This window comes from Ambystoma mexicanum, chromosome 13 (genome assembly GCF_040938575.1).
Source record: "Ambystoma mexicanum isolate Mex_15411 chromosome 13, UKY_AmexF1_1, whole genome shotgun sequence".
Classification (NCBI taxonomy): domain Eukaryota; kingdom Metazoa; phylum Chordata; class Amphibia; order Caudata; family Ambystomatidae; genus Ambystoma; species Ambystoma mexicanum.
The window spans coordinates 537,987,271-538,013,135 of record NC_090938.1 but is presented as its reverse complement, the minus strand read 5'-3'; positions in this window follow the sequence as shown (position 1 = coordinate 538,013,135).

Below are 25,865 nucleotides of genomic sequence, written 5' to 3'. Positions count from 1 at the left end.
AGAGTTACAGATACAGACCCAAGTGCAAGGGTTGCCAGGAGGCAGTGCGGGTGCACGGCAAGGTGAGCCAGTACCTGGGCCCGAAATCAGAGGGTAACCAGCTGCACGATGACGAAACAGAACAGCTCAACACAGGAGAAGAGAAGCGAAGGCAGAAGCAAAGAGAGAGTCTAGAGGTGCTTTCGGAACCGGGGATGGTTCTCCTCAAGTTTGAGATTGACAGGGAGGCTGTTCCAGAGAGAGGCCCCCCCCAGCCGAAGACGGAGATCTACCCCAACTCGTTTTTTTGAGAAACGACTGACCCTGAGGGAGTTGGAAGTGGTGGAGCGAAGAGCTCGAGTGGGAAGGTGTTTATGGATGGAAAGTTGAAGGTAATTTGGGCCCAGGAAAGCCTTTTGGACAATGCAAAGGGTCTTGAATTTAATCCTTGCAGCCACTGGGAGCCAATGAAGAGATTTCAGGGCTGGAGAGATACGATCCTAGGGCTTCAGGCCAAGGACAAGTCTTGCAGTCTTGTTCTGGATAAGTTGCAAAGGGCAGAGAGTAGAAGCAGGCAGATTTAGAAAGAGGCTGTTGCAATATTCCAACCTAGAGAGAACCAGGGCTCGAGAGACAGTGAGCTTCTGGCGGAAGGAGAGGAAAGGCAGAGCACCTGTGAGGAGGTGCAGTTGGAAGTTTGACTTCATAGAGACATCAGAGATCTGGGCAGAAAATGAAAGCGTTGAGTCGAAGATGACCTACAAGTTCTTAGCTTCGCAGGCGGGGGTAAGGGGAGGGCCAAGGGAGGCCGGCCAGATGTGGACAGGAAAGGAGGGTGAGGGTGTGTTGAGGAGGATATATTTCTCTGATCTAGTGAAAATCAGATACTAGGCACAGTATAAAACAATTACTGTGATGCAGGATAATACATTTGTTATAGGGGAGTTGGACCTTGGGGTATAATATTCAATTGCAGTGATATTTTGAGTTCAGATGTTACTGTGAGCGCATTTTAAATAGAACTAGAAAATTGCATCTAGAAGTCAACCTTTCGTCAATTTCTGATTTTGGTGGACAAGACTCAATTTCAATGTTTTGTGGCCTTGTGTGTATCCTGGGAACAAAATCAGCAACCAGTCCATGAGTATGCATGGCCAACACAGTCAATGTCAGGTCTTTGACAAATTCAAAATCCATTTCCTCGTATATTGGTTTGGCCACCCATTGTTTGCCTCGTTTTGTAAATGCTGTGATGTAACGAAGCATCCCAAATGTTTCTGAGGTTTTCGCTAGATCCCTCCCCACGTTCTTGTTATGGGCAAGTACAGCTAGTCTTGTTCTGGCCTCCATATCGTCTATGCCGAAATGCAACCTTTTGGGCCTGTACTTTAGGCACATATTATGGAACACATCAAAATCTCCAGTGTGACAGAATTCTGTGAGTCCCTTCAGGTCTCTTGAAAGTGTTCTATCGTACACAATCTTTTCAAGTGCTTTGTCTAGAGGTGAACATGGCACTAACCACTTCTTTCTTTCCTCCTCCCTCGACAAAGGTCTATGTGCACATTCGTGGAAATGTTTTCTGTTGGAACAATGGTGCATCAATGAACACCATTTCTCAAGTAGAATTTCTAAATATCCATCACAAGTTTTGGAGCTCCACCAAAGATGGCTGCTGATAGACTGACACCACTTTAAAAGGTTTCCCGAACCCTTCTTTTTTACCAGCAGCTGTAATTTTATAATTTATTTATTTGGCAACGTGCCATACATCAAATTGATGCCGAATGTATGGAAACTGCTCTTGCATGGCCTTGGCTATTGAAACGTGCCTGTCAGTGGCTATCAAGTCTATTTGCATTCCCATGGATTCTAGTTTTTCGATGGATTTAATAAAACCATGTTTCTCCTTGGCCACAGACTATGTAGATTCAGCCACCTGCACCACCATCGAACTCGCCATTTTTTTTACTTTCCATGTATTAAAAGTGGTAAGTGCAGTACTTTGCGGAAAATCCTGGACTGCCACACTGTCCGTCGCCAGCTAGCCAGAAACGTTTGCCAGAGAATTACTGTCCATTGACATCTGTTCGACATATCAAGCATATCTAATAGCGGGGAATAAGAATGCAATGGAATTTGTACTATTGGGTTTTAGCAAGGAATTCAAGACCCACAAACTGACGAAAACTGGAATTCTTACTGAAAGTCGATCAGCTGAACAGTAAAGCTGCTGAACAAAGTAGATTTCCAGCTGGCACTTTGCCAAGCATCGGTTGAGCAGACCATGAAAATGTATTATGGAGGTGGACACAGGTTGCCTTGTAATGCACGAGACACATTCACTAATGGCTCACCGCATATGTTGCCTCTTGATGTATGACCACATTTCAGCATTTGTACAATCTGGCAGCTGTTGAACACAATAGAGGTCATTACGAGTGTGGCAGTAGCCGTGCCGGTAAATACCGGCACGGTTGCCGCTGGAGTCATGAACTTTCTGGCACCTGGCAATGGGGACTTACCAAGGCATTACGCCCCTGGCGGTCCCGGTCATTGCCGGGCGCTGGAAAATATTACTACTCATTCCCATTCGAATCACATTGTACTCAGTGGGAATGGGGAGGACGGATGCACCGGCACCATTCATGAGTTACCCTGGACCATTCATGAATGGTGCCGGTGCATCCGTCAAGGTCTGCGAGAGTGTGCCGTTCTGCCCGCCAGGTCAGATCTGGAGGGCTGAAAGGACCCTGCTCGCAGAACTTGTAGTATGCCGGTCCAGAAACAACGGTACCAGCAAGCTTAGCGGTACCGTTCTTTCCGGACCTGCAACCTTGTAATGAGGCCCAATGTATTTTTGCTCATTTAATAGCCAATCGTCCAGCTGTACTGTGTTTTGTGAGTCGACGGTGGTGGACAAATCCCCAAAACCTGACAAACTGAAGTTGCAATCTTGAGCAAGTTCATCAGTCAATTGCGTTGAAGCATCAACCTGTCACTAGGCTGTGATAATTCAGCATGAATTGGAGAAACGGGTAACATTTAATGGTTTTGGGGTAGAACATTTTTAGCTGGTGTACAATGTGTGAAAGGGTAGGGGAGCAGTTGCAATGCATCTTCATTGTCTTCATTTTCAACTGTTCGAGCTTGCACAAAGTAGCAATGGTCCAGGGTAACTTTGTACGGCTCGCATGTGAGATTCCATTCATTTTCCGGCCACTGGACAAATGCATCACTAGTCTGAATTTTGACTGCGCCACGCAGCTCCTCATATAGTTGTTCCATTGTTAAATCCGTTTGGCAAGCAAGATCTTTGGTTTCTTCCGATGTCTGCGTCTTTATACTCCTCTTTCTTCTGGGCTTCTAATAGAATAAATAGAAAAAGATGCTCAATGTATTGCATACATACAGAAATTACGATGTTGCAACTAAAAACATAAAATGACTGAAACACCCAACCAAAAACTTGTCCAAAACAAACTGGTACCTTTTTTACTCTTGCTTTCTTCATTTTCTTCGAAACAGTGGCTTTTTCTTTGCAGATGACGACATCGAGCTGCAAAAAAGTGTTTTTATATGGTTTAAATACAGCAAATTTCATTTCACGCTAACAAGCATATCTACAAATAGAAACAACTAGATGGACTTGAAAAGATAGCGACATTATTAAAATGTATTCATAATGCAATGTGATGCCCAATTTCACTTCATATATGTATAACTATGTTCCATGTGCCTCTTCAAAGCCCACATCTGCAGTACATTCCTTGAATAGAATTATATTTTAAAAAATCAAATGTCAACCGAAGTGCACATTAACATTTTTCATCGGACAGAGTGCCTCCAAACTAAATATTTTACATAGAATGCAAACCATATACTGTTAGATTTGGTTTAGCAACACTTATAGAACTTTAGTATGAACAGAACCTTGAAAACAGTGTACATGACTTGGTCATAAGATTAAGTTTATATTTCACCTGATAACCATCCAAGATGACACATGGACTTGATTTGAGATCACCCTGTAAAACATACTGATTACAATGTTGCCCTGAAAAGTGTTTTGCTATGTAATGTGTCCTTGGTGACTGACCTGCATTAGGGAGGAAATGCAACTTTAGAACCAAAATCAGAAAAGTTTGAAACAGTGCGGTTACATGCATTTTAGTCTCAAAGTATATCCATTGTAGGATGTACTCTGATTCTTGCAAGTGAACTGTAAATCCAAATACATCAAACTCTGGTCCTGTTGCAAAGGAGAAGTGATTATAGTTGATGTTTCAGCATCCCCCAGAAAACAGTACTTATTTAAATATGGATGAAAAATTGAAATGAAACAGGAAAAATGTGATGTAGACGAAGGTACATACTAAACGGGAAAACTGAGATGCAAACGATGGTACTCACGTACAGACACCCATACATGCCACTTTGTATCAATAACCAGTACTATTTCACAAGCTGATGCGGCTGTTTAACAAGGAAGCACATTGGTAATTTAATAGGGTGTGATGGAATAGTCGTATGAAATGTTGAAAGTTATATAGGATCTATAACCTAGGTAACCATGCTAGATGTGGGTGCTATTTGTTTATTAATGTATGTGAATGTATGGTTGGGTGAAAATAGAAAAGTGTAATATATTTCTTATGAGAATACAGTACAGTGCTTTTTCTAATGTAACATTGTCTAATAACTTTGATGTTTTTGTAAGAATTGTGTAAACCAGTTTCTATCCAACCTCAGAGCTATAGTCCATTGTTATTTGCTGACTTAACTCTTAACTGGAGGACCAGTAGCATAACGGGTACCCCTGAAATGTTGATATCAATAGCCAGTACTACACATAATACATTTCGATATGTTTAAATTCAAAGCATAAGACATGCAAGTAGTTCAATCGGATCCAAAGAGTAGTATAATATAATTACTTGGTTGATGAGTGAGGTTGATGTTGACCCCGGAAAAGTAATTGATGCAGAATCTTGCTCCTTCATTTTCAGCACATTGTCTGAAAATAGTACAATGTAAAAGGTAAATTAGTACTTGAAATGTGGCCTCATGCAACGCTAAAACATTTCACTTGGGGCAGGTCGGTAGTGTTCAGCATTGGGATACTAGGGGCCTCATTACAAGTTTTGAGGTAGCCATGCCGCTATTTGCGGCATGGCTGCCTCCAAACTCGGGTCTGGGTCCGGGTTCCTTGAATGAGGGACTACCGGGCCATTCCAACCTTGGAGGACTCGGTAATTCCTCATTCAATTTACCCATCCCCATTTGAGCCCCCATAGGGTTCAATGGGAATGGGGAGGGCGCTAACAATGGGCCCGTTAATAACGGGCCTGTTGTTAGCTCCCTGGTCTCCTCGCGGAACTCGCTAAGGGCGCCTGGTTTTACCAGGCGCCGTTTGCAGGTCCCGCAAGGAGACCTCGTAATAGGGCGGTAAGGGGTTAACGGCGTCGGCACCATCACCAGCGCCTTTAACCCCTTACCGCCCACCTCGTAATGAGGCCCTAGGCGTGTCAGTGGTTTAGTCACTGTCGATGGTCTGTGCTTCCATCAATGTGCTCTATTTGTGAAAATAACGTCTTAGAGGGTAACTTGATTTACCACAGAAGTATTTGCATCTAAATATTGGTCTTCTTAATACACGTTCTTTGACAAAACATGCACACAATGTCAAAGACATGATTACCTTTAATGACTTCGACATTCTTTGCCTAACAGAAACCTGGCTTTCAGACCCAGTGGGGCCTACTTGTGAGCAGGCTGTACCTGAAGGTTACACCATCTACATGGAGAATAGGCAGCAGGGTCGAGGAGGTGGGGTGGCAATCATTGCAAAGGACAGCCTTAAACTCTTTAAGGTGACTCTAAGCTGTAGCGGGTGTGAAGCACTGCACCTCAAATTGGTGTTCTCCCCAACAACTCCCTTAATTTGGTGGTCATCTACAGACCTCCGGCTCTGGTTTCGGATTTCTCAACGGAACTCTGCTCTCAATTAAATTCCCTAAGATCGGTTAATGTGTCCACTGTTGTTATGGGTGACTTTAACCTCTGGCGAGGGAATAAGGATAAAGGAGCCATAGCTTTGGAAAAAGCGCTGAACAACCTGGACTTTAAAGTTTTCAATGAGGCTCCCACTACCCCTCAGGGTAACCAGTTGGACTGGTTATGTGGATACAATGTATCCCTGCAAGACTGCAGAACCACGCCCTGCATTTGGAGCGACCACTATTTGGTATCTGCCAATCTAAAACTGCCTATTTACGTACATCAGCACAATCCCCATATCCAAGTAGTTAATAGAAACTGCAAAAATCTAAACAGGGCACAGATTAAGTCATGCGCTGATGAAATACTGTGTTCCTTTCATGATCTCGACTCATGCGCAATCCTCTTAGACAGATACAATTAGCACGTTCTTGAGCTAGTGGAGGCAGAGGCCCCTCTCAAATCTAAATTAGCCAGAAAAAACAACTGCCAAAAATGGTTTACTACAGAGTTCCACACTTTAAAAAAGGAAAAACGTACACTGGAGAGGAAATGGATCCTAGAAAAATCAGTGGCTAGTAAAAATAATTGGAAAACAAAGGACAAGGAATATAGAGACGAAATAAAGTCAGCTAAGGCTAACTTCTTTAATTCAGAGATTGAACTTGCTGACAACAAGACTAGTAAACATTTCGACATACTAAAGAGCATTGAAAAACCTGCTAGTCTCACACCCCCGTTTACGCCCACAGAGGAGGATTGTAATATTGTCTCTAAGGCTTTTCAAGCTAAAACTGATAAAGCACGACAAAACATTATCAAGGCTAGAACCTCTGTGAACCAGGAGATACAATCTATAGAAGCAGAGATAACCACAAGAGAACAGATTTTCAAACTTGACCCCATCACTGTAGCAGATTTGTTAGAGGTACTGAACAATATGAAACCCACCACCTGTGCAGAAAATATTCTACCACCTAGCATTATTCTGCAACATAAAGACATTTTTGCCCCCATTCTCCTGAGAATAGTGAATGCCTCGTTCCAGGAGGGTGTAGTGCCAAAGGAACTTAAGGTCACCATCACCCCTCTTGTAAAAAAAAAAGCCGGCCTGGATCCAAAGGACCCAGCTAACCTGCGCCCAATTACAAATTCCAACTTTATTCTTAAATTACTTGACAAGGTAGCAACGCAGCAACTACAGAAATTTGTAGAGAATCAGGAAGCCTTGCACCAGCAACAATCTGGCTTCAGAGCGTCTCATAGCACTGAAACAGCCATGCTGGACCTACAGATTCAGATGTTGAGCTTGATTGACAAAAATAAGTTAGGGATGCTGATGCTTCTTGATTTAAGTGCTGCCTTCGATCTGGTAGATCATCAACTCCTCATCAAGGCACTCATAGAGAACGTGGGCTGCTCCGAAGGAGCTATTGACTGGTTATTGTCATTTCTATCGAACCACCAATCCAGAGTCCACTGGGGCAGCAACTTTTATGATCCCTGCGATATCCTCTTCGGAGTGCCCCAAGGGGCCAGTTTGTCACCAATGCTGTTCAACATATACATGCGCACTTTGTGCAGCATACTGGTGAAAGCAGGTGTTTGTAACTGGGGGGCAGCCAGCACGCTGCTGACAGCGAAGTGATAGCAAGGGTTTATAAGACAATAGACGATTGGATGCAGGCTAACTGGATGTGCCTGAATGATTCAAAAACCGAACTGATGCAGTTTGGTTCCAGTCGTCAGTTGGCTAATCTAGGGGCAGAGTACAAATCCTTCCAAATTAAGAAAGCCATCATTTCGGTGGCCCCTAAAGTGAAAACCTTGGGCATGATGGTTAACTCTGCGGTAGATTCTCATGCCCAGACCAGCTATCTCCAAAAAAACATGGCTTATTATCTCAGGCTAATGAGATATATCAAGCCCTTCCTAAATGAATGTAACCTGGCAACCATTGCCAGAGCTATTTTATCACGGCTTGACTATGGCAATGCACTGCTGTTAGGGGCCTCGTCTAAGGACTTAGCGAGATGTCAGGTGATCCAGAACAGTGCGGTTAGGCTAGTAAAAAATCTGAAGAAGAAAGATCATGTCACCCCCGATAGGATTTCCCTTCATTGGCTAAGAGTAGAGGAACGTATAAAGTTTAAGGCTCTTTCTTTGGTCCACAAGTGCCTCTATGGTAAAGCACCAGAGTATTTGAAAAACAGCCTAGTCCTCTACACACCCAGGAGAAGACTATGATCGGAAGGAAAGTGCCTCCTGGTCGTACCCAATTTCAAGTTGAAATCTGGGTTGGGTAGATCTTTTCTGGTACTGGCACCTAAACTGTGGAACTGCCTTCCCGATTCACTGAGGTCAGAAGCAAACCACCTTGTATTTAGGAAACGGATGAAGACACTCCTCTTCAGATAAGATCTCTAGCGCTAGTGGCTGTCAGGTCTTCCATGCCAACTGTTTCACGTCTCTTTATGCCTGCTTTCTTCTCTTCTATGTTGTAATGTTCAAGCGCCCTGATGCCCTCGGGCTACCGGCGCTTTATAAAAATATATACATACATACATATACATGTAAAGAAGGGTATGTCATCCAACACATTTCGAAAACATAATTTCTAAGGGGCACTTTGGAAGTTTTTGTCAAGGGTCAAATCTCATTTATTGGTTTGTGGCTCCAGAAAGCGAGGAAAGATGAAGTATACTAAGATGAAATATTTGAAACTTATGTTGAATCTGTCGACTATGCAAAATTGAGTCATAAAACATTGATGTAGATAAACACCAGTACAAGACTTTAAATAAATCAAGAGATGGGAGATAATACCATGCAGTCCATGGTCCTACATACCAACAATCATAACAAACTCGACGTTCATTAATCACCTCACCAGCCATCCACAGAAATTTAGTTGGGATGGCATTCGAAAGCAATTTACGAAGCATTCTCAATCAACGTTTTTTTGTGTACTTTGAGTTCGTTCATATCACCTGTAAAGTGCAGACTGCAGACGCGGAATCGATTGGCCCTCCCGTCAGCCACGATTTCCTTTCAATCTCGTCCACTTCAAAACCGCAATTTTTAATCCATCTTCTTATTAAATCAATATCCTTTGGGAATACATGCAGGATAGTGCCTGGAGCTTTGGCGTGGCTTGGAGAAGTGCAACCGACAACAACACATGAAGGTATTCTTGAAAAGTGCTTAAGATCTGTACAAAGAAATATGAACGATTACCACAAATGATACTGTATGAATGTGAATAAAGGAATTCTAGCAGAGCTTTGGCTGAGAAGTTTCGACATAAACGTTCAGAGCAATGATCGATGAACATATAGAAGTAAATGGGTGACTTATCCTAACTTGGGAGAACAAATGAGCTGATTCAGCAAACCGAGGAACAAGTATCCGATGAACAGGTAGCTCAATGATGAAATTCCTTGTAGATCTCCGAGATGTTCTCAAGGTAAATCTCAAGGTGTTTATAAAGGATTACAAAAGTGGTGTGTATGTGAACGTACAACGTGTTCGTAGACACCAACTCTGGCTCTGTGCCAATGATTCCCATCTGCCATATGCACCCACCCTGCTGCCTTACAAGCTCAGAGGCATACGCCTACTCATACAGCATATAGGGCAATAGGGCCAGGCTTCTTTCACAAACGCAAACATGCTTGTGTGGGTCTTTGCTTTTTTTGAAAGTGGCATACTTTATTAGCCCATGAATGCCAGTTTGATGACTTAGTTCAATATGTGAGTAGTAGTTGTGAACACTGTTGCTGAATATATATTTTTTAACAAGCACAAGAAAGATTTTCCAGAATAACTTAAAAGAAAGTCTTAATTCTATTAAAGACACGGAGGCAAGCATTATCCTTCTTTTTCTTTTATTAACTTGAAAGAGAAAAGCTCAGCAGCAAGTATTTTATGCACATAACTGAGGGTATAACATATCCATTAACAAGGGTGTAAAAATATCTAATAAACAAACATTAAACAAGTGAGGAAAGAAACCTCTAGTCCATAATAAAAATCTCTTGAAGAAAATAACTCCATTTCCCAGGAGGCTTTGGCTCAAGTCCATAACAGGCCACAGCACATGTGGCAACAATCCTCGAATAGGCATCAAACTGTTCCTCCAAATAGGAACCAGCAGTGTGTAACTTCCTCTTTCGAGGCTGCGAACTTTGGCAATCCAGAAGAAAGAGGCATGGCTGAAGTCATAAAGTTCCAGACGTCCGGTGGGAAAACCAGAGCAGATCAGGAGATCAGGCGGGCTTGTCCGCAGTCCCTATCGAAGGAAGGGAGAAACAATCAGGGGTTACTTGATGTATATGATAACCCTAGTCCTCTTATAAGGGTGGCAGAGAAAACAGTATGTTATTATGCAAACTTAAATTGCTTGTAGTATAACAAATTCACCCAGTGCAAATGACATTGAACAACCGTATGCTAGCGTGTTATGCGCCGCTTATTTCTCTAGTCGGGTGGGATAATGCTTGCCTCTGTGTCTTTAATAGAATGAAGACTTTCTTATAAGTTATTCTGGAAAATCTTTATTCTATGTCAAGACTGGAGGCTCACATTATGCTTGTTTAAAGCTTACTCACCACTATGGATACAGGTTGCTCTACCGGTTTCAGGTAGAATTGCTTGAAAATTGATTCACCTGCCCAGTCGGCCATCCTCATGATGTCCTCTAGACGGACTCCAACCTGAAAAGCTTTGGAAGACATGGCACCTCTCACTGAGTGAGCACCGAAGGGGAGATCCTAAGGGGCGCATTCACTTCTTCGTAGACCTTTAAACACTTGACCAGACATAGCTTTGGCTGTTCTCTAAAGGCAGGATATGAAATTACTCTTGAATTGCATTTAGTCCTTCTGTATATGTGGAAAGCTATGCCATCAGGAGAAAAGGTCCTGCCTGCTAAGTCGAGAGCTCTGACATTGGCGACTCTTCTGCAGAAGACCAAGCATAGTAGCGTAGTGAGCTTGCCGGAAAGGGCAGTGCGAAATAGCTCCTCATTATAAGGCCAAGAAAAGAAAAGGTTGAGCACCTTTGTTAACGTCCTATAGTTTGTCGTATTGGGACGGAGCCGGCACCGTAAGACGGATACCCTTAAGTAGCCTGCATACTAGGTGATGTTCTCCTGCTGGGACCCCCTGCACGAGATGAAGGCGGGTTTAAATTGCGGTGCGGTAAGCATTGACCGTCCTGTAAGCAAGACCTCGCTCTACTAATGAAGCTAGGAAGTTGTGAATTTCCTCTATGGGTGCTGAAACTGGATGTAGCCCCCGGTCCAAACACTGATGTGTCCAGGCGTTCCAAGAGTTGGAGTACCTCTTGAAGGTAGTGGGGACCCAGCTCTCTTCGATGAGACTGATGGCTTTGTGTGAGATGCCTGCGACCCTCTATCTTGTCCTGAAATCCTCAAGACTGCTAGGGTCAACACCCAGCTGAGGAGAAGGTGGTGGCATTGACCTGCTGGACCCGTTAGCAGATCTGGAGATCGGGGTAGAAGGATTGGAAAATCCGAGGAAAGTTCCAGAAGAACTGGATACCAGGTCTGAGATGTCCAGACCGGGGCTATAAGGACAAGCTCTATTTGCTCCTGACGGGCCTTCGCCATGGTCCTCGCTATCATGGTGAAGTGGGGAAAGGCGTAAAGGATTCCCCTGGTCCACTGTTTCAGAAATGCATCCGTTGCTGCGGCAGCTGGATCCGGTCTCCAGCTGTAAAACTCTGGGAGCTGGGTGTTGAGGCGTGAAGCAAACCGATCACTGGACATGGGGCCCCATACCCGTTGGAGGCGGAGGAAGATCTCTCTGTCTAGCCTCCAATCGCTGTAGTCGGTGGACTGGTGGGAGTGCCAGTCCGCAACTACGTTCCTGTGCCCTGGGAGATACTCCGCTGTGACAGAGATTTGGTGTTCCAGGCAGAAATGCCAAAAATCTTTGGCTAGTTCCGCTAGAGGTCTTGATCTGGTGCCACCCAGATGATTGATGTATCTCACTGCTGAAATGTTGTCCATTTTCAGTAAAATACAATAACTCCCTCTGGCAAATGACCGCACTGTGAAAGAGCCCGCGAGGAGCTCTGTGCAGTTTATGTGCATTTCCAGTTCCTGAGGGGACCAAGTTCCCCCTGTGGCTACTGCGCCTCATCTTGCTCCCCAACCTGAGTGGCTGGCGTCTGGCTCTATCACTATGTGCGGGGTGGACTCGAAGATAGCTCTGCCGCTCCAGGCTTCCATATGCGTGAGCCACTAGACGAGTTCCGTCCTGGCCTGAGGCGAGTGTGTTGGAAGTTGTGAGTAGGAAAGGCTGTGCCTCAAATGCTGGCCTTTCAGTCTCCCGGTAGTGGAGTGGGCTGGGAAATATTGCTTGTATGGAAGAGGATAATAGTCCTATTACTCTCGCTAACTCCCGGAGGGAGATTACATTCCTCAGAAGAAGCCTGCAAATCTGTCGACGTGTGGAGTGTATCTTGGGAGTAGGGAGACGGAGCTGAGAGATCTGCATATCCACAATGAATCCTAGAAATTCTAGGTTCCTGTAGGGGCAGAGAACCGATTTCTCCCAATTTATGAGAAAACCGAGGCTGTGTAATAGATCTATGGCGAGCTTGGCTTGTTGTTCTACCAGAGCTTGAGATTGAGCCATGAATATGATGTTGTCCAAGTATATTATGAGTCTTACACCTTTCTCTCTTAGAGGAGCCACGACTGGCCTTAGGAGTTTTGTAAATGCGCAAGGGGCTAAGGAAAGCCGAAGGGCAAGCTCATACACTCCCAAACCTGATCCTTCCAAGAGAACCTCAGTTAGCTTATGTGTGCCTGACGGATGGGCACTGCCAGATAAGCATCCTTGAGGTCCAGGTTAATGACCCAGTCGCCTGGTCTTAAAATGCCTCCGAGCATGTGTATCCCCTCTATCTTAAAATGAAGGTACACTATAAAGTCGTTCAAAGCTCTGAGATTTATCACTGGACATACCTTTTGCTTCTAGCGAACCAAAAATATAGGGCTGAAAAATCCGCCCTGACTCGAACAAAGGCATATTGCCTGCTTTTGGTGTAGATTGTGTACCTCGCTGTCTAGAGCTGCTGCGTCTGCTTCGTACATTACTATCTGTGCGGGGCGATTTGCTTGGAAGGGTTGAGCAAAGAACTCTAGCCGCAAGCCTCAAGCTTTGTCCCTGATCCAGGCATTTCCTGATAAGGAGTCCCAGGCTTGCGGAAAGAGAGCTATCCTCCCTCCTATGGGTGTCTGCGGCGCTGGCACAGCTATGGTTACACTGACCTGTTGGCTGTTGGGCTGGATATCTTGCCGCTCTTCTCCAGCTGCGTCCTCGTCCTCTTGATGGGAAGAAGGTGTCTGAACGGTCTTGCCAGAAATTATGCTGGTCCCTTGAATTTTGAGGTCTTCTGTCAAACGAATATCAGCCGGAGGAGCAACCCCTACCTCGTCCGGCCTGGGAAAAAATCTTGGTGGCGAAGACTCTTTTAATAGACGCCTGCGCCTTGTCTAAGGCAGTGAAGGTGCCCACGAATATGGACATCTCTTTCACGAAGGGATCCCCGAATAGCAGCCCTTGAGCTGCCGCTCCATATTCATTGTCTGCCTGCTCTCCTAGTTTGGAGTCAATTTATAGGAGAATGCCTTTCTTGCGTTCAGTAGATATGGCACAGTTGGCGTTCCCGAGTAAGCAGAGTGCTCTCTGGGACCAACCCGATAGGATAGTTGGGTCAGTCGGCTTGCCTGTATCAATGGCCTTTTCGGCCAGGTCCATTATCTTTGTGAGGGGCCCTGTAATATCCAGGACCTTATCTTGACAGAATCTCCAGGCACGATCAATGCCTTTCCTGTGGTTTTTGATGTTCTTCCCTAGGACGGTAATCATCTTGGTATCAAGTTCCGGAGTCAGAGCTACCTTCCACCGGAATATCTGGGCCAGGGCTTCTTTATTTGAGTTTGGCCCTGACTTCCTTTTCTAGGGGCCGATGTAGTCTGGCTTTGATGTACTGTGTGGCTCTAGATGACGGTTCCCAGTCTGTTGATCTGGGGTGAATCAAATCCTCCGGTGTAAACCTAACCTCGATAGCGGAATGTTCTCCAGATGTCTTCTTGGGAAAGGGGGCTGCTGCATTTCCCGAGGTAGAGTTTCTTGACCCTATAGTTTGATCGTCTTCTTCCGAGGAGATGGGGGGTCTGATCATCATCATTGCACTCCCCCTTATCATGCTCATCATCTGTGCCCTGCTGGTACTCCTCCGGGCTCGAGGGTCTAGCACCCCTATTGTCTTCCTCAGGGTGAGAGGGTCTATCGTCAGAAGGGGTCTCCATCCTAGTCAGAAAGGCTTTAAGCCTGGAGAAGGCGTCTGAAATGGCAGCAGTGGCTTGCTCTGGCTGGCTCAGGGAGGGGCGGGGGAGTGCGTCAAAGAGTCTTTACTGTTGAGAGCCGGGGTACACTCCCCATCAGAAAGGTGTTTTCTGTGTTCTTTTCCTCCCCAGTGGGGAAGCTACTTGCAAATGTTCCTCCATACTGTCCAAGCGTTGCTGGATGGGCAAGAGCATTTCTGAGACGGCCTTTTTAATGGTGGTTTACACAGAGGATCCCAGCACCTTTTTAAAACTGTCCCCCATGGCCACTTCATCAATCTCATATGGTCCCTCCTCATTCTCTAATCATTGATCAGCCTGAGGGGAGTATTGGGCTCCCATTGTAATGAATAATTAATTTACACACTTTTTTTATGACAGTGGGCAATCAAACTAGCCTTCTCTCAAACCCACTGCAGTTGTATGAAAAATTATTTTCCTTTAAAAAAAAAAAAATCGTTATTAAATGTAAATCCTCTGTCAGGGCTGAAAAGACGTTGGGCCTCATTATGAGGTGGGCGGAATGGGTTTAACGGCACCGGTAAACCCATTCCGCTCTATTACGAGGTTCCCTTGCGGGACCCGCTCAGAACGTCTGGTCAGACCAGACGTCCTTTGCGTGTCCCGCAAGGGGACCAGGGAGCTAATAACAGGCCCGTTATTAACTCCATCCCCATTCCCATTGAGCCCTATTGGGGCTCGAATTGGAATGGGGATGGGTTCTTTGAATGAGGAATTACCGGTTCCTCAAAGGTTAGAATGACCCGGTAATTTCTCATTCAAGGAACCCGGACCAGAGTTTGGAGGCAGCCATGGTGCTCATAGCACCATGGCTACCTCCAAACTCGTAATGAGGCCGTTGTCTCCGACGCTCGCGCTCGTAAAATCCTTTGAATTCAAAGGAAATACCCAGTGCGAGCGTGGGAGTGCAGAAAAAAGGACCGGAGAGGTGACAGGCTCCCTCTGGAGGCTGCGGGTTGCAGCACATCCAGGAAATGCTTTGTGCATGCCTCCCCCTTACACACAAAAATGTTTGATCTTGTGGGGAGAGGCCGCGCGGGTGTGAACGGAACGCCAATTCAGGCGGAGGTGAGCGGTCTGAAACGAGAGGCTCTCTGTGTGAAGGGAGGCTCCAAGGGGAAAATACGTTCTCCAACGCTGGCTGAGGAAACAGCTGGCGTCGGAGATGAAAAAAACAAAGACAAAGAAAGGAGAACGCGGATTACGCAGTGGCCGTATTAAAAGCAACAAGGAAAACGAAATATGGCGTTGCGGTCGAGTGCCTAAGAGCACTTTGACAGATTAAAAGTGGCAACTTTGCGCATATTATCAGTACAATTGAAGAAAATAATGAGAAATTTACTTCTCCACCATGGGGTCTGGCATGGATTCACATGCTCATGAATATTCCCCGTCGTCAGGCTGGGGAATCCTTGGTAAAGAAAAAATCAGTATCAGTTTCGTTTCTGATCTGTCTTTCGTAGTAGTAACCAATCACTGATCTCTGCGTCATACTGACCACAGCCAATGACTGCCCTCTACCTAAGCCCCGCCTCTGGCAGCCATCTTCAGATTTTTACCGCACGTTCAAGTGTTGGGAGTCCTCGTGCTTAGCTCTCGAGCTTTTACTGCGTGTTTCGCGCTTTTTCAGGTGAATTTTCACATTTTTTCGGTTAATCGAGCCTCGAGCTCCACCGTTTCTACTCCCGTTAACGGCTACCCGTTGCAGGATTTTCCTACGCCCCTCAAGGGTGAAGATTTTGTCGAATCAACTTCTTGGAGGATTCCTGAAGATTCGCGGCCTACTTCGAGATGGCCCAGGATGCGAGTTTGTCGCCCGGACCCAAACTGTTTCGCAGCTGCCCTGGATGCGGGCTGCAGAATGTGTTTAAGGAAGACGAACATTCGCGATGCCTCTACAGTCTTCATGGGGACAAGACTCATGTAGAGAAGGACTGCCAGTTCTGCAAGAACTTGTCGGAGCGGACCATGAGGGACCGTCGATCCCGTCTCGCCAGCTGGTTGGAGAAGGGCTCAACGAGTGAGAAGAAGAAGAAGAAAGGGTCAGAGCGGGCTTCTAAGTCCTGTGCGGGCGCCCCGGCGACGGGGGCCCAACACCAGGCCAAGCGCCGCGAGTCTGCTGGCTCCGGGAGCGCCGTAAGGTCAGGCTCTTCGGTCGCCAGGCAGGGCGCACTTTCCCCGGCACCGTCAACCACGAGCCAGCGCTCCAGTTCGGGGAAGAGGAAGTCCGAGACCCCGGGTAAGCTTCGAGAGAAGCCCCGTCCGATCTCGGAAGAGGGGGAGCGAGGCGTCGCCCCTCCCCCAAAGGAGAAGGCCCGGGACGCACCTAAGGTGGTGAAGGCCCCTACCCAGCAGGCAAAGGCCTCTATCGAGGCGATCGCGGCGACTCTGGCCAAGCCGGCAGAGACCCCGCCAGCGGAGATAGCCTCCGGGACGAGTTTCCCTGCCGCCAAGGAGGGAATCCTCTTTTCAGCCCATCGTCGTGGCCGCCATGGTGGAAGAAGCGAGGGGGGGCACGGTAGCCTCCTCGAGCTCGGAGTCAGCCTCGGAGGAGGAACTGACCGAGGCCGTGAGGAACCTCGAAGTTCAATTCTAGAAGGTTCGATCCCGTAAGGAAGATCCTCGGGTGATAACCGAGGAAGACGACGATGGCGAGGAAGAACAGCCTTCCCTTCCGGCGCGGCCGGAACCTAGGCCTAAGGATGGCTCGGCGGCCATTTTGTCTGCGATCCAGTCCTTATGCTCTGAGATAAGGACGAGATTCCCACGGCCCAGGCCGGAGGACCCGCAACCTGGCCCGTCGGGAAGTCCTCAGAACAAACGACGGAGGACCCAACCCTCTCCTCCGCTCGCCCCCGTAAGGCCTACAGTTCCCTCCTCATCCTCCCACGAGTCGGGAGATGACGGTGCGTTGGGCTCGACAACGGGTTCTGAGGGCGACGACGACGGAACGGGTCTCCCGTCTCCCATCGCACGGGCCTTGCCGCCTGACGAGATTGGCTCATTCCACGCCATGATCGCTAGGGCGTCCGAATTGTTCCAGCTCTGCCCGGAGGAGCAGAAAAAGGAAGGTTTCCTCTATCAGCGCCGGGAGGCCAAGAGGAAGACTGTCATTGCGGTGCCTCTAATCGATGACATCTGGGAGGAGGGCCTGTCGGTTCTCAAAAACCCCTCCACGGCACCAGCCAAACGGGACCGGTACGAGAAGAAGTACCGGGTCCCCGAAACTGCTCCCCTGCGCCTCAGGGCCCAGCCAACGCCAGACTCGGTCGTCTCGGCGGCGGCGAAGAAGAAAGCGGCGGGGTCAGGAGCCTCGACGTCTAATTCCCCGCCGGACGGCGAGGGAAAGAAGTTGGACGCCATGGGGCGGCGGGTCATATCGCCGGCGGTGACGACGATCAAAGCGGCCAACGCCCTGGCAATCGTGGCCGTTACGACAGGGAGCTCTGGTTTAAACTGGCCCCCATATTGGACTTCCTGCCGGACGACAAGAGGTCCGAGGCCCTGGAAATACTGCAAGAGGGCGAGGTGGCGTCGGACCACGCCATAACGGTGGCAACCGATATTGCCGATACCGGGTTCCGCCAGCTGGGCAACGGTGTTTGCCTACGACGACGGGGTTGGCTCCGGACGACCGACTTCCGTCAGGACGTCCAGACCAGGGTGTTGGACATGCCGTTCGACGGCAGCAACTTGTTCGGGAAGGCGGTGGACGAATCCCTCCAAGCCATAAAAATGGACACGTAGACGGCCCGCGCCCTAGGAGCCCTTCAGCAACGGCGGCCCTTTCGGAGCTCCGGAGGCAGACAGGGTGCCTCCAAGGGATCCAGCGGTGGCTCGTCGTCCTACCGCCAGGCGGCACGCTCCTCGTCTCAGGAGGCCTACAGGGGTCGCGGCAAGCATGGAGCGCCTCGCCGCCGTCGGCAAGGTGGCCAGGGCGGCAAGGCCACCACCTCCAAGCAGGACTGAACCGGCCATGGTCTCGGGCCCCCACCGAAGCACCCCGGTGGGAGGCCGGCTGACGAATTTCATCGGCGTGTGGAAGTCCATCTCCACTGTAACGCTCACCTGGTTCCCACGGGGGCGCTGGTCTAGTCTGGATTGCTGTGGCCTCTTCTAGCGTGATGCGCAGGACCCGGAACACCGATTGGACAGGACCTCCAAATCGTGCTTGCCTGGCCCGTAGGAATATCCTTCTGCAGATGAGAAAGGGGATTAACAGTCTGCAGAATAGTGTGCTAGCTCCCCCCTTTCCCCCTTCCCCCATCGTTCCTCTCTAACTTCCTCCAAACCCCGGTTTAAGCTCACCTTATGGTTTGGAAGGATGAACTCTCTATCCTGCTTCTGTTGCAGGGGCGCGTGTTCGTCCAGTTACTTCACTGGTTTTCAGAATGGCGCTGGCAAAATCCACTTGACTTTCCTGAGCGATGCGCCGTAAGTATGAAAGTTCAAAGTTCAAGTGAGACCCCCTTTATGTTGTCTTTCTAACCTGTGATCTGTCCTTTATTTCAGGTGCAGAATGAAGGCGATGTGTCGAGGGGTTAAACTGCCGAGGTGAGTAGTGATGAGGGCGATCCCTCTAAATGTCCTTATCATTCCCCAGAATTGTCTCTTGTCCTTTCCCCATAGGGGCTGGGGTACGGTACCTGCCAACGGGGCGGCGCCGACCCGAAATGTGGAAGAAAAGCCGGTAAGTATTATGGCTGTTAATCAGGCTTTCCTTCTGTGTTCCTTCTGCTCACCTTTTGTTTCTTCCTCTCTCCCCTAGGTGCAGAGATGTGGCGTCCGATGCTGACAGCCGCGATGGAGCCGGGAGATGTCTCGAGGACAGGTGAGTGAAGCGTGGCGCTGCAGCGAGCAACGCGATGCTTTTAAATGGAAGTCTTTCTTCAGGGATGCTGGCGAGAAGATTCCGGATGCAGGTAAGAAGTTTAAAATAGTCCTTGGTTTTCACCTTTCTCTTCTCTTCCTTCCTTGCAGGTCTTCCAGGTTCGAGGCGGGCGTGGCCGGAGTCCAGGAGCAGGAGCAGACACGGTGAGCGTTAAGCTGCAGGAAGCAGAACAACGCGAAGCATGAGCTGCTGTCTTTGCGTGGCTTAAATAGCCTCCAAAGAAGTCCCAGGTATGTATCCTTCCCCAACTAGGTATGTATCCTTCCCTGGCCACGCCCGAGTGAAAAAATAGTCCCTATGAAAAAATAGTCCCTTTCAGGTCTCAGGGAGGCCTGAAGCATGCAGCATGGTCTGCATCAGGTAAGTGCACAAAACACCTCCCTTTATGAGCCTGGCGCCTATGGCTTGAGTTCTTTTCTTCAAGTGACTTTTATTATGGACTAGAGGTTTCCTTCCACACATGTTTAATGTTTGTTTATTAGATATTTTTGCACCCTTGTTAATGTATATGCTATGCCCTCAGTTATGTGCATAAAATACTTGCTGCTGAGCTTTTCTCTTTTAAGTTAATAAAAGAAAGAGAAGCATAATGTGAGCCTCCGGTCTTGACATAGAATTTGCATCACCTTTTCATCAAAATACTCACCTTTGGGTAATATTCAAACGGTGCCCGAAAAGGAATGATTATCGACTTTGAACTGTGTGCCACATATCAATGTTATGGCGCAGTACTACCCAGTACAAAGGTGCCGACTGCCATTGTTACTCGGGAGCAGGATGGATGGGAACGAGGTAAGCGCAAAAGGCACGGAACACTGCTCAATGGACAACAACATATCTTGATTGCGGGGACGGGGTCTTGAAGAGGGGAGTCTGAAGAAACTGTCTGGCATGGCCATGTGGAAAGGAGGAGGTTGAGCAACCAGGTTCCTCTTTTTTGTCAGGGGGCTGTTGTGGTTGAGGAAAACAATCTAGAAAAACAGCAAAAACCACAACAAGCTACCCTACTTCTGCATATTTAAGGTGGTCGGTGGCATCAAAGCCATGTATCACACAAAAGGCTGTCTATGCTATTATACACAATCATAAAGCAGGTTCAGTAGAAAAATGTACATATTTTAATTAATATACACCTATACATAAAGTTTTAAAACAAATGTGTACAAAAGAAGTTAATCTAAAGCATTTTTGAAAGAGCCATACATGATGTAGCATAAGGGGTAGGCACAGGATGTTTAAATAGTCAATCCAAACGTTTGTGATGTTAGTAACAAAAGGTGACAAGGTCAAAAACCATGTCTCGATCGTTTCACATGGGGCATCGACACATATTAGTGTTTCTGGGTATTTAAAGAAAACAACGGTATCGATTTAATCTTTGATCAGTGTGTCTTCAAAACCTATCCTTCAGGACGCTTGACACCATCAGTGTCAATACACATTCAAGCTTTGCTTCATGCACTAGGCCTTTTGCACCAAATACTTACACTTCAACTTTTGCTGGATATGTGGAGTATTTCTTGAATGGACTTGTCATTCAGGGATTTTCCTGCACAAATTGCCTCATTAGCAACTATTTTTTAAGCACAGTGTTTTCGTTGTGCTGTGTCAAAGTGTCTGTTAGGGAGAATTCTCATTCTATGGCTAATTTCCCTTACCTACAGAGTCCCCCAGCAGCTTTGCTTGATTTGAAGGGTTTGTTTCTTTCACCTGCTAAGAGTGAGGCTCTTTTTCCCACTCTTAGGCACTTTTTGCTATGTGTGTTCTAGGCTATTTTTGTGTTTAATGTCTATGGGATTTTCTCACCCCCATAGAAACCATCTTTATCCACAGGCGTTACACAGCACCCTCCGTGCAGTGATACAGAGGTGTCGTAGCGACCCTCAAACATAGACTCCATACCCTGGGACTGACTACTGTCTCCCAGGGCATGTAAAGTCCCAATTGACTTTACTAGTCAATTTTTATGAACTAAACCAGTACAACCCATCTTACTATGGAAGTACTGGAAAGGGTTAATAGTTTTTCCCTAGTGTTCATTTTCGACGGGTTACCGTACAGTCCCTCTCTCAAATGTTTCTGGCTGGTGGCAGTGGTTACTACCGTAAATATTCGACCGCAAATTTTTCCCTGTGGGATTTTCCCATTGTTCGAGGCTACTACTTTTTCTGACAGCGTCTAACATACTGCCGGTGTATTTTAATATTAATTTTACTCCGGTAGGTTTTTATTGCCAGAACTTTAATATAACTTCTTTCTCGTGTCTTTCTCTAAACTCCTAACCCAGGTCGGGGATCCTTTGTTAGTCCTTTTGGCGGGCTTCTGCCGAGAAGCCCTCCTTTCGGCACCACTGTGTCTGGGGTGGGTCCATTGTGTGGGAGGGGGATTAGGACCCCTGGACAGGGTTGCCTCAGCAACCCATGTTGCACTCTATCCTGATAGGCTGGAGGGTCTCCCGCCAAGATGACCACTCCATTGTGTGAGTGACAGCTAGGCTCTATGAATGGGGATCTTTTTGCATAAAAGCAGGGTCCTGAGGACTGGAAGAACAAGACGTCGCCACTGGAACTAAGAAGCCGAAGAGGAGAGAAGCCAAAGAAATCTGCAACGACCGAACCACCGGTGAAGCCCTGCTGCAGTGTCTCACCACTTTTCTCCACATGATGAGAGAAGATCTTCACCTGCAAGAGCCTTCTTCCCCTGAGCTGATGGGGCCAACCAGTTTGCCAATCGCCTTCCCGGACCTGCCTTGGTCGAATCTCCCGTACCCTGTACTTGGAGGCCGGATAGCCAGACACCAGTCCACCGGGACTGTGATTTAAAGGAGTGTACCTTTTATTCGTCAGGCAGCACTGCGGCTGGTTTCATCCCTGGGTAGTGCAGTAACTCGAATCTTCCTCCACGACGAGAGCCTCTCCTCCTCTGCTGGATCACCCGAACTGCAGTAACTGCCAGGAACAACCGCCACCGCAGGAGCCACTTCTCCATTTATAGGTACATTGTTCCGCCAGGCCGCCCTTTCTTCGCGGTAGCACTGAAGGTGTTTTAAATCCTTTTAAATACCTACCTGTTGGGTTGGCCGCCCCTCTCTCTTAACATTGTCTTTTCAACTTCAGCATCCACCTTTTTAAAATCGTTAACCAAAAACTTGACTGCAGCTAAGTGAACATTTTGCTCCTGGGCCCTTGCCCTGTACCAACTGACTTTGGCACAGGCCTACTGACTCTGGTCACGTTTGTTAGACCTGCCTTCTTTAGATTGATTTTCATCTAGAACTGTGTGGTGCACCTAATTCTTACAACTACCCTTTCCTTCCCATTTTTAAACCTTGTGAAATGCCATTTTGCTCGGTTTTCATTTAAGTATTGCCTATACTGATGCAGTGTCTTGCTTAAACTGGCCCCCAAGTTTATGGGAAGTGTTGCTAGGGTGTGTAGGAAACTATTTCTGATTAACTTGTGTTTTCCCTCCTTGTAAGGAATTGTTAGAGGATCCCTTGTGTGTAGTTTTTACTGTGCCATTTTGCTCAGTTTTCACTCTGGTTCACTTGGTCTACAATTTAACTTGGGAGTGTGTATATATTTCCTCTGAATTTATTTAACTTGCTTAATGACTGTGATACATGTGTTTTTACTAGAAGTGTATAACATAAATATATAACTACTTTTTCAATACAAAGCTTCTGTCAGTGTTTCCTTGTGCCATAGTACTGTAGGCCTATTGTATAAACCCTGAATACTGCTCATCTCCCTCTTGAGATAAGTCCGATTGCTCAGCCACAGCTACCAACTAAATCTTTGTGGTACAGACTGATACCAAAGGGGATTTATTGCTCTCACTTGTAGTCTTAATCTTGTGTAGTGCTCCCTAAGGGAACTGCACAGGATTCTGTCTAACAGTGTCCAAGACGGACATCAGTAAACGTAGCTCATCATATCCGCTTAAATGCCGTTGTATTTCAATAGCAGCTTTGAGACGCATAGGAAGCGTGGTCTTTTACTGTTCTCAATAGCGTCTCAGGGCAGTAATCGCCACTTCTCGTCGGCAAATTCTTTATTAATTAGCTGTGAGTTTTTCAATTCGATGCAGAAAACGCCTCGGCACTGCTACGATGTTCTCGCAGCGTGGGTTAATGCCTTCTTTTATTTTTCAATTTGCTGTCCCGTTTCCTTTCACAGCAGCGTTCTCCTCTGGGCCATATGTACAAAATTAAATCATGGGCCCTGCAAGGCAGCTGCCAGCAATTGCAAGAGAGCTCGCCAGACAAGATGTAGGTCCAAAACACACAAACCTGATGCCCCACAAAGGGGGCAATCGGCTAGCTAAAGAGGGTCAATTCCTGTTTCACGGTACACGTGTCCAACAAGTACAGAACTAGGATAACGATGCACAACTGTTTATTTGCGCATGGTGCAAACTGCCATCGATACTGGGGAGGGTGGGGGGTGGATGGACTGGAACAGGGCAGTCTTTAGACACTGGGTCTGGGGAGACAATGTGAACAATGGTCCCTGTGCGGAAGATCCCTTTGAGGTGCACATGGTGTTAGGTAACTAGAGTGTTGTCAACCCACCCAGCCCCCATGGAAGAGCACGTCCATAGCTATGAACTGCCATTGATACTGTAGGGGGGATGGATTTATTTATTTTATATGCTTATAAAGCGCTGAAAGCCCGCAGGCATCAGATTGGGATGAGGTGAGCGCAAAAGGGCACCAACCAGGGCTGGACTGGCCTACAAGGTACTCTGGAGATTTCCCGATGTGCCTCTCTGGGCCTATTTTGTATTTTATTTTCACCTTCTATCATAGGCAAAGTGTTGAACAAGCTCAAAATGTGTAATATGGGGCCACTTTGAAAAAAATGTCAAGTGCCTCCATTGGTTCACAGTCCACCCCTTTCACCAACCAATTTTTTCAATGCACTCATAGACGATTGAGCGTGTTCTTGACTCACTGGAAAACTCAAACAGCTATCCGTATGTGCTCAGTTGTATTTTATTTAATATGTTGATTTTGATGGCACAAACAAACTACAAATTGTATACTTGAGGTTGAAGCACAGTTTGAGAAAATACTCTGTACTGTTCGCTGTCACTGGGGAATTTGGCCCGAATGGCTCGAACGACATAGGCTGGTATTACTCGTCGAACGCTGTATCCAAGCCTCCCATGAAGCCACCATGTAAACGGACGATAGGCCACCAGCCTGTACCTTCTGTGAAAGAGAAACATACATTCATGATGCTTGTTAATCTTCTTAGAATCACATGCTGTGCGTATAATCTGACATCCAGTGGTTACCGCAGAGTATTGCATCTTGTCTTTCAAGGATCGAAACGTGACGTCGACATGGGCGTGCCTGTAACACTATCCCTAACGTGACATGTAGTGTACCCAAAATCCCTCACGCATCGAGGTCCCTCAGATTGTTTTTTTCTGCCCAGCTATCTGGTCGCCTTAATGCGGGGTTCTTCATAAAACTTTGCATTGTTATATTTCTCGATCTTTGGTCGTTTGTTCTCATTGTCACTCCTCCCGTCGGTTGATTCCTGTGCCACCACCGTAGACTGCTGACGATGGAACTTCGACAGCTGTTGATCCTTCTGGCCGGCCTGTGCAGTAGGGAGCGTGGGTTTGGGGTGGTCATATTCTTCTCAAGAATGCCTTTCCTTTTCTCTTCTCTTTGTTCCCTTGGGTTTGTTGTCGCCATCACAATCCTGATGAAGAGGTTAGCGAGGACCAAAGCTCCACTTTGGAGGCCATTGACCTTACGGCAGAGAGTTCTCGCTCCGCAGCGTCCGTCCCCAGCCCCGATAGGCATGACAAGAGTCCTGCTATGGGGACTGTACACCCCGGCGACAGGGACACACCTGATACCCACACAAAGCACACAACCCACGGTTCTGCTTCGGCGGTCCAGTCGAAGCACTCCAAACTGGAAATGGCACGTCGGATTCTTCGGCGATGCCCGCTGATGTTTATGATCGGAAGCCCTCCCCTCAACCGCGACAGTGGCATGTGTCCGGGCAGTCCAAGAGCAAGGGCGCTAGCACCAAAACACACACAGCCGTCGAGACTCATCAGAAGAAAGCGCTGACACCGCTTAAGGCCCCGGTTGTGCCAAAATCTTCTGCGCAGCCACCGGCTCAACCTACACACTTCCCTGTAACCCCAAGCATCAGTCAAAAGATAAGTCGAAACCGAAGGAACGGCCTAAAGACGTCATCTAAAGACATGTCACAACGCCCGGAGCCTCGAAAGGATTACTCTTGAGAGCCCTTTGTCTTTATCTAAGACTTTAGGGGAACTCCTCTGGTTCATCTTCATGGACCAGAGAGAAGTCTGAGGTGTGCATGAACAGACTAGACAAGTTTGTTGAATTCTCAGAAAGGTTTGCTCCAAAGAGGCCTTGTGAGGAGTTCCCTTATACGCCTATGGCCAAGTTTCAAAGGACCTTGAAGAGAATGTTTATTTCGAATGGATTGTGTCCTCCAACGTATTCCACATCTTTGACATGTAATGTCCACAGCTGTGTAGTTAGGAAACTTTTTCGGCAAATGGTTTCATGTGTTGATGGCGTCGGGTCGATGT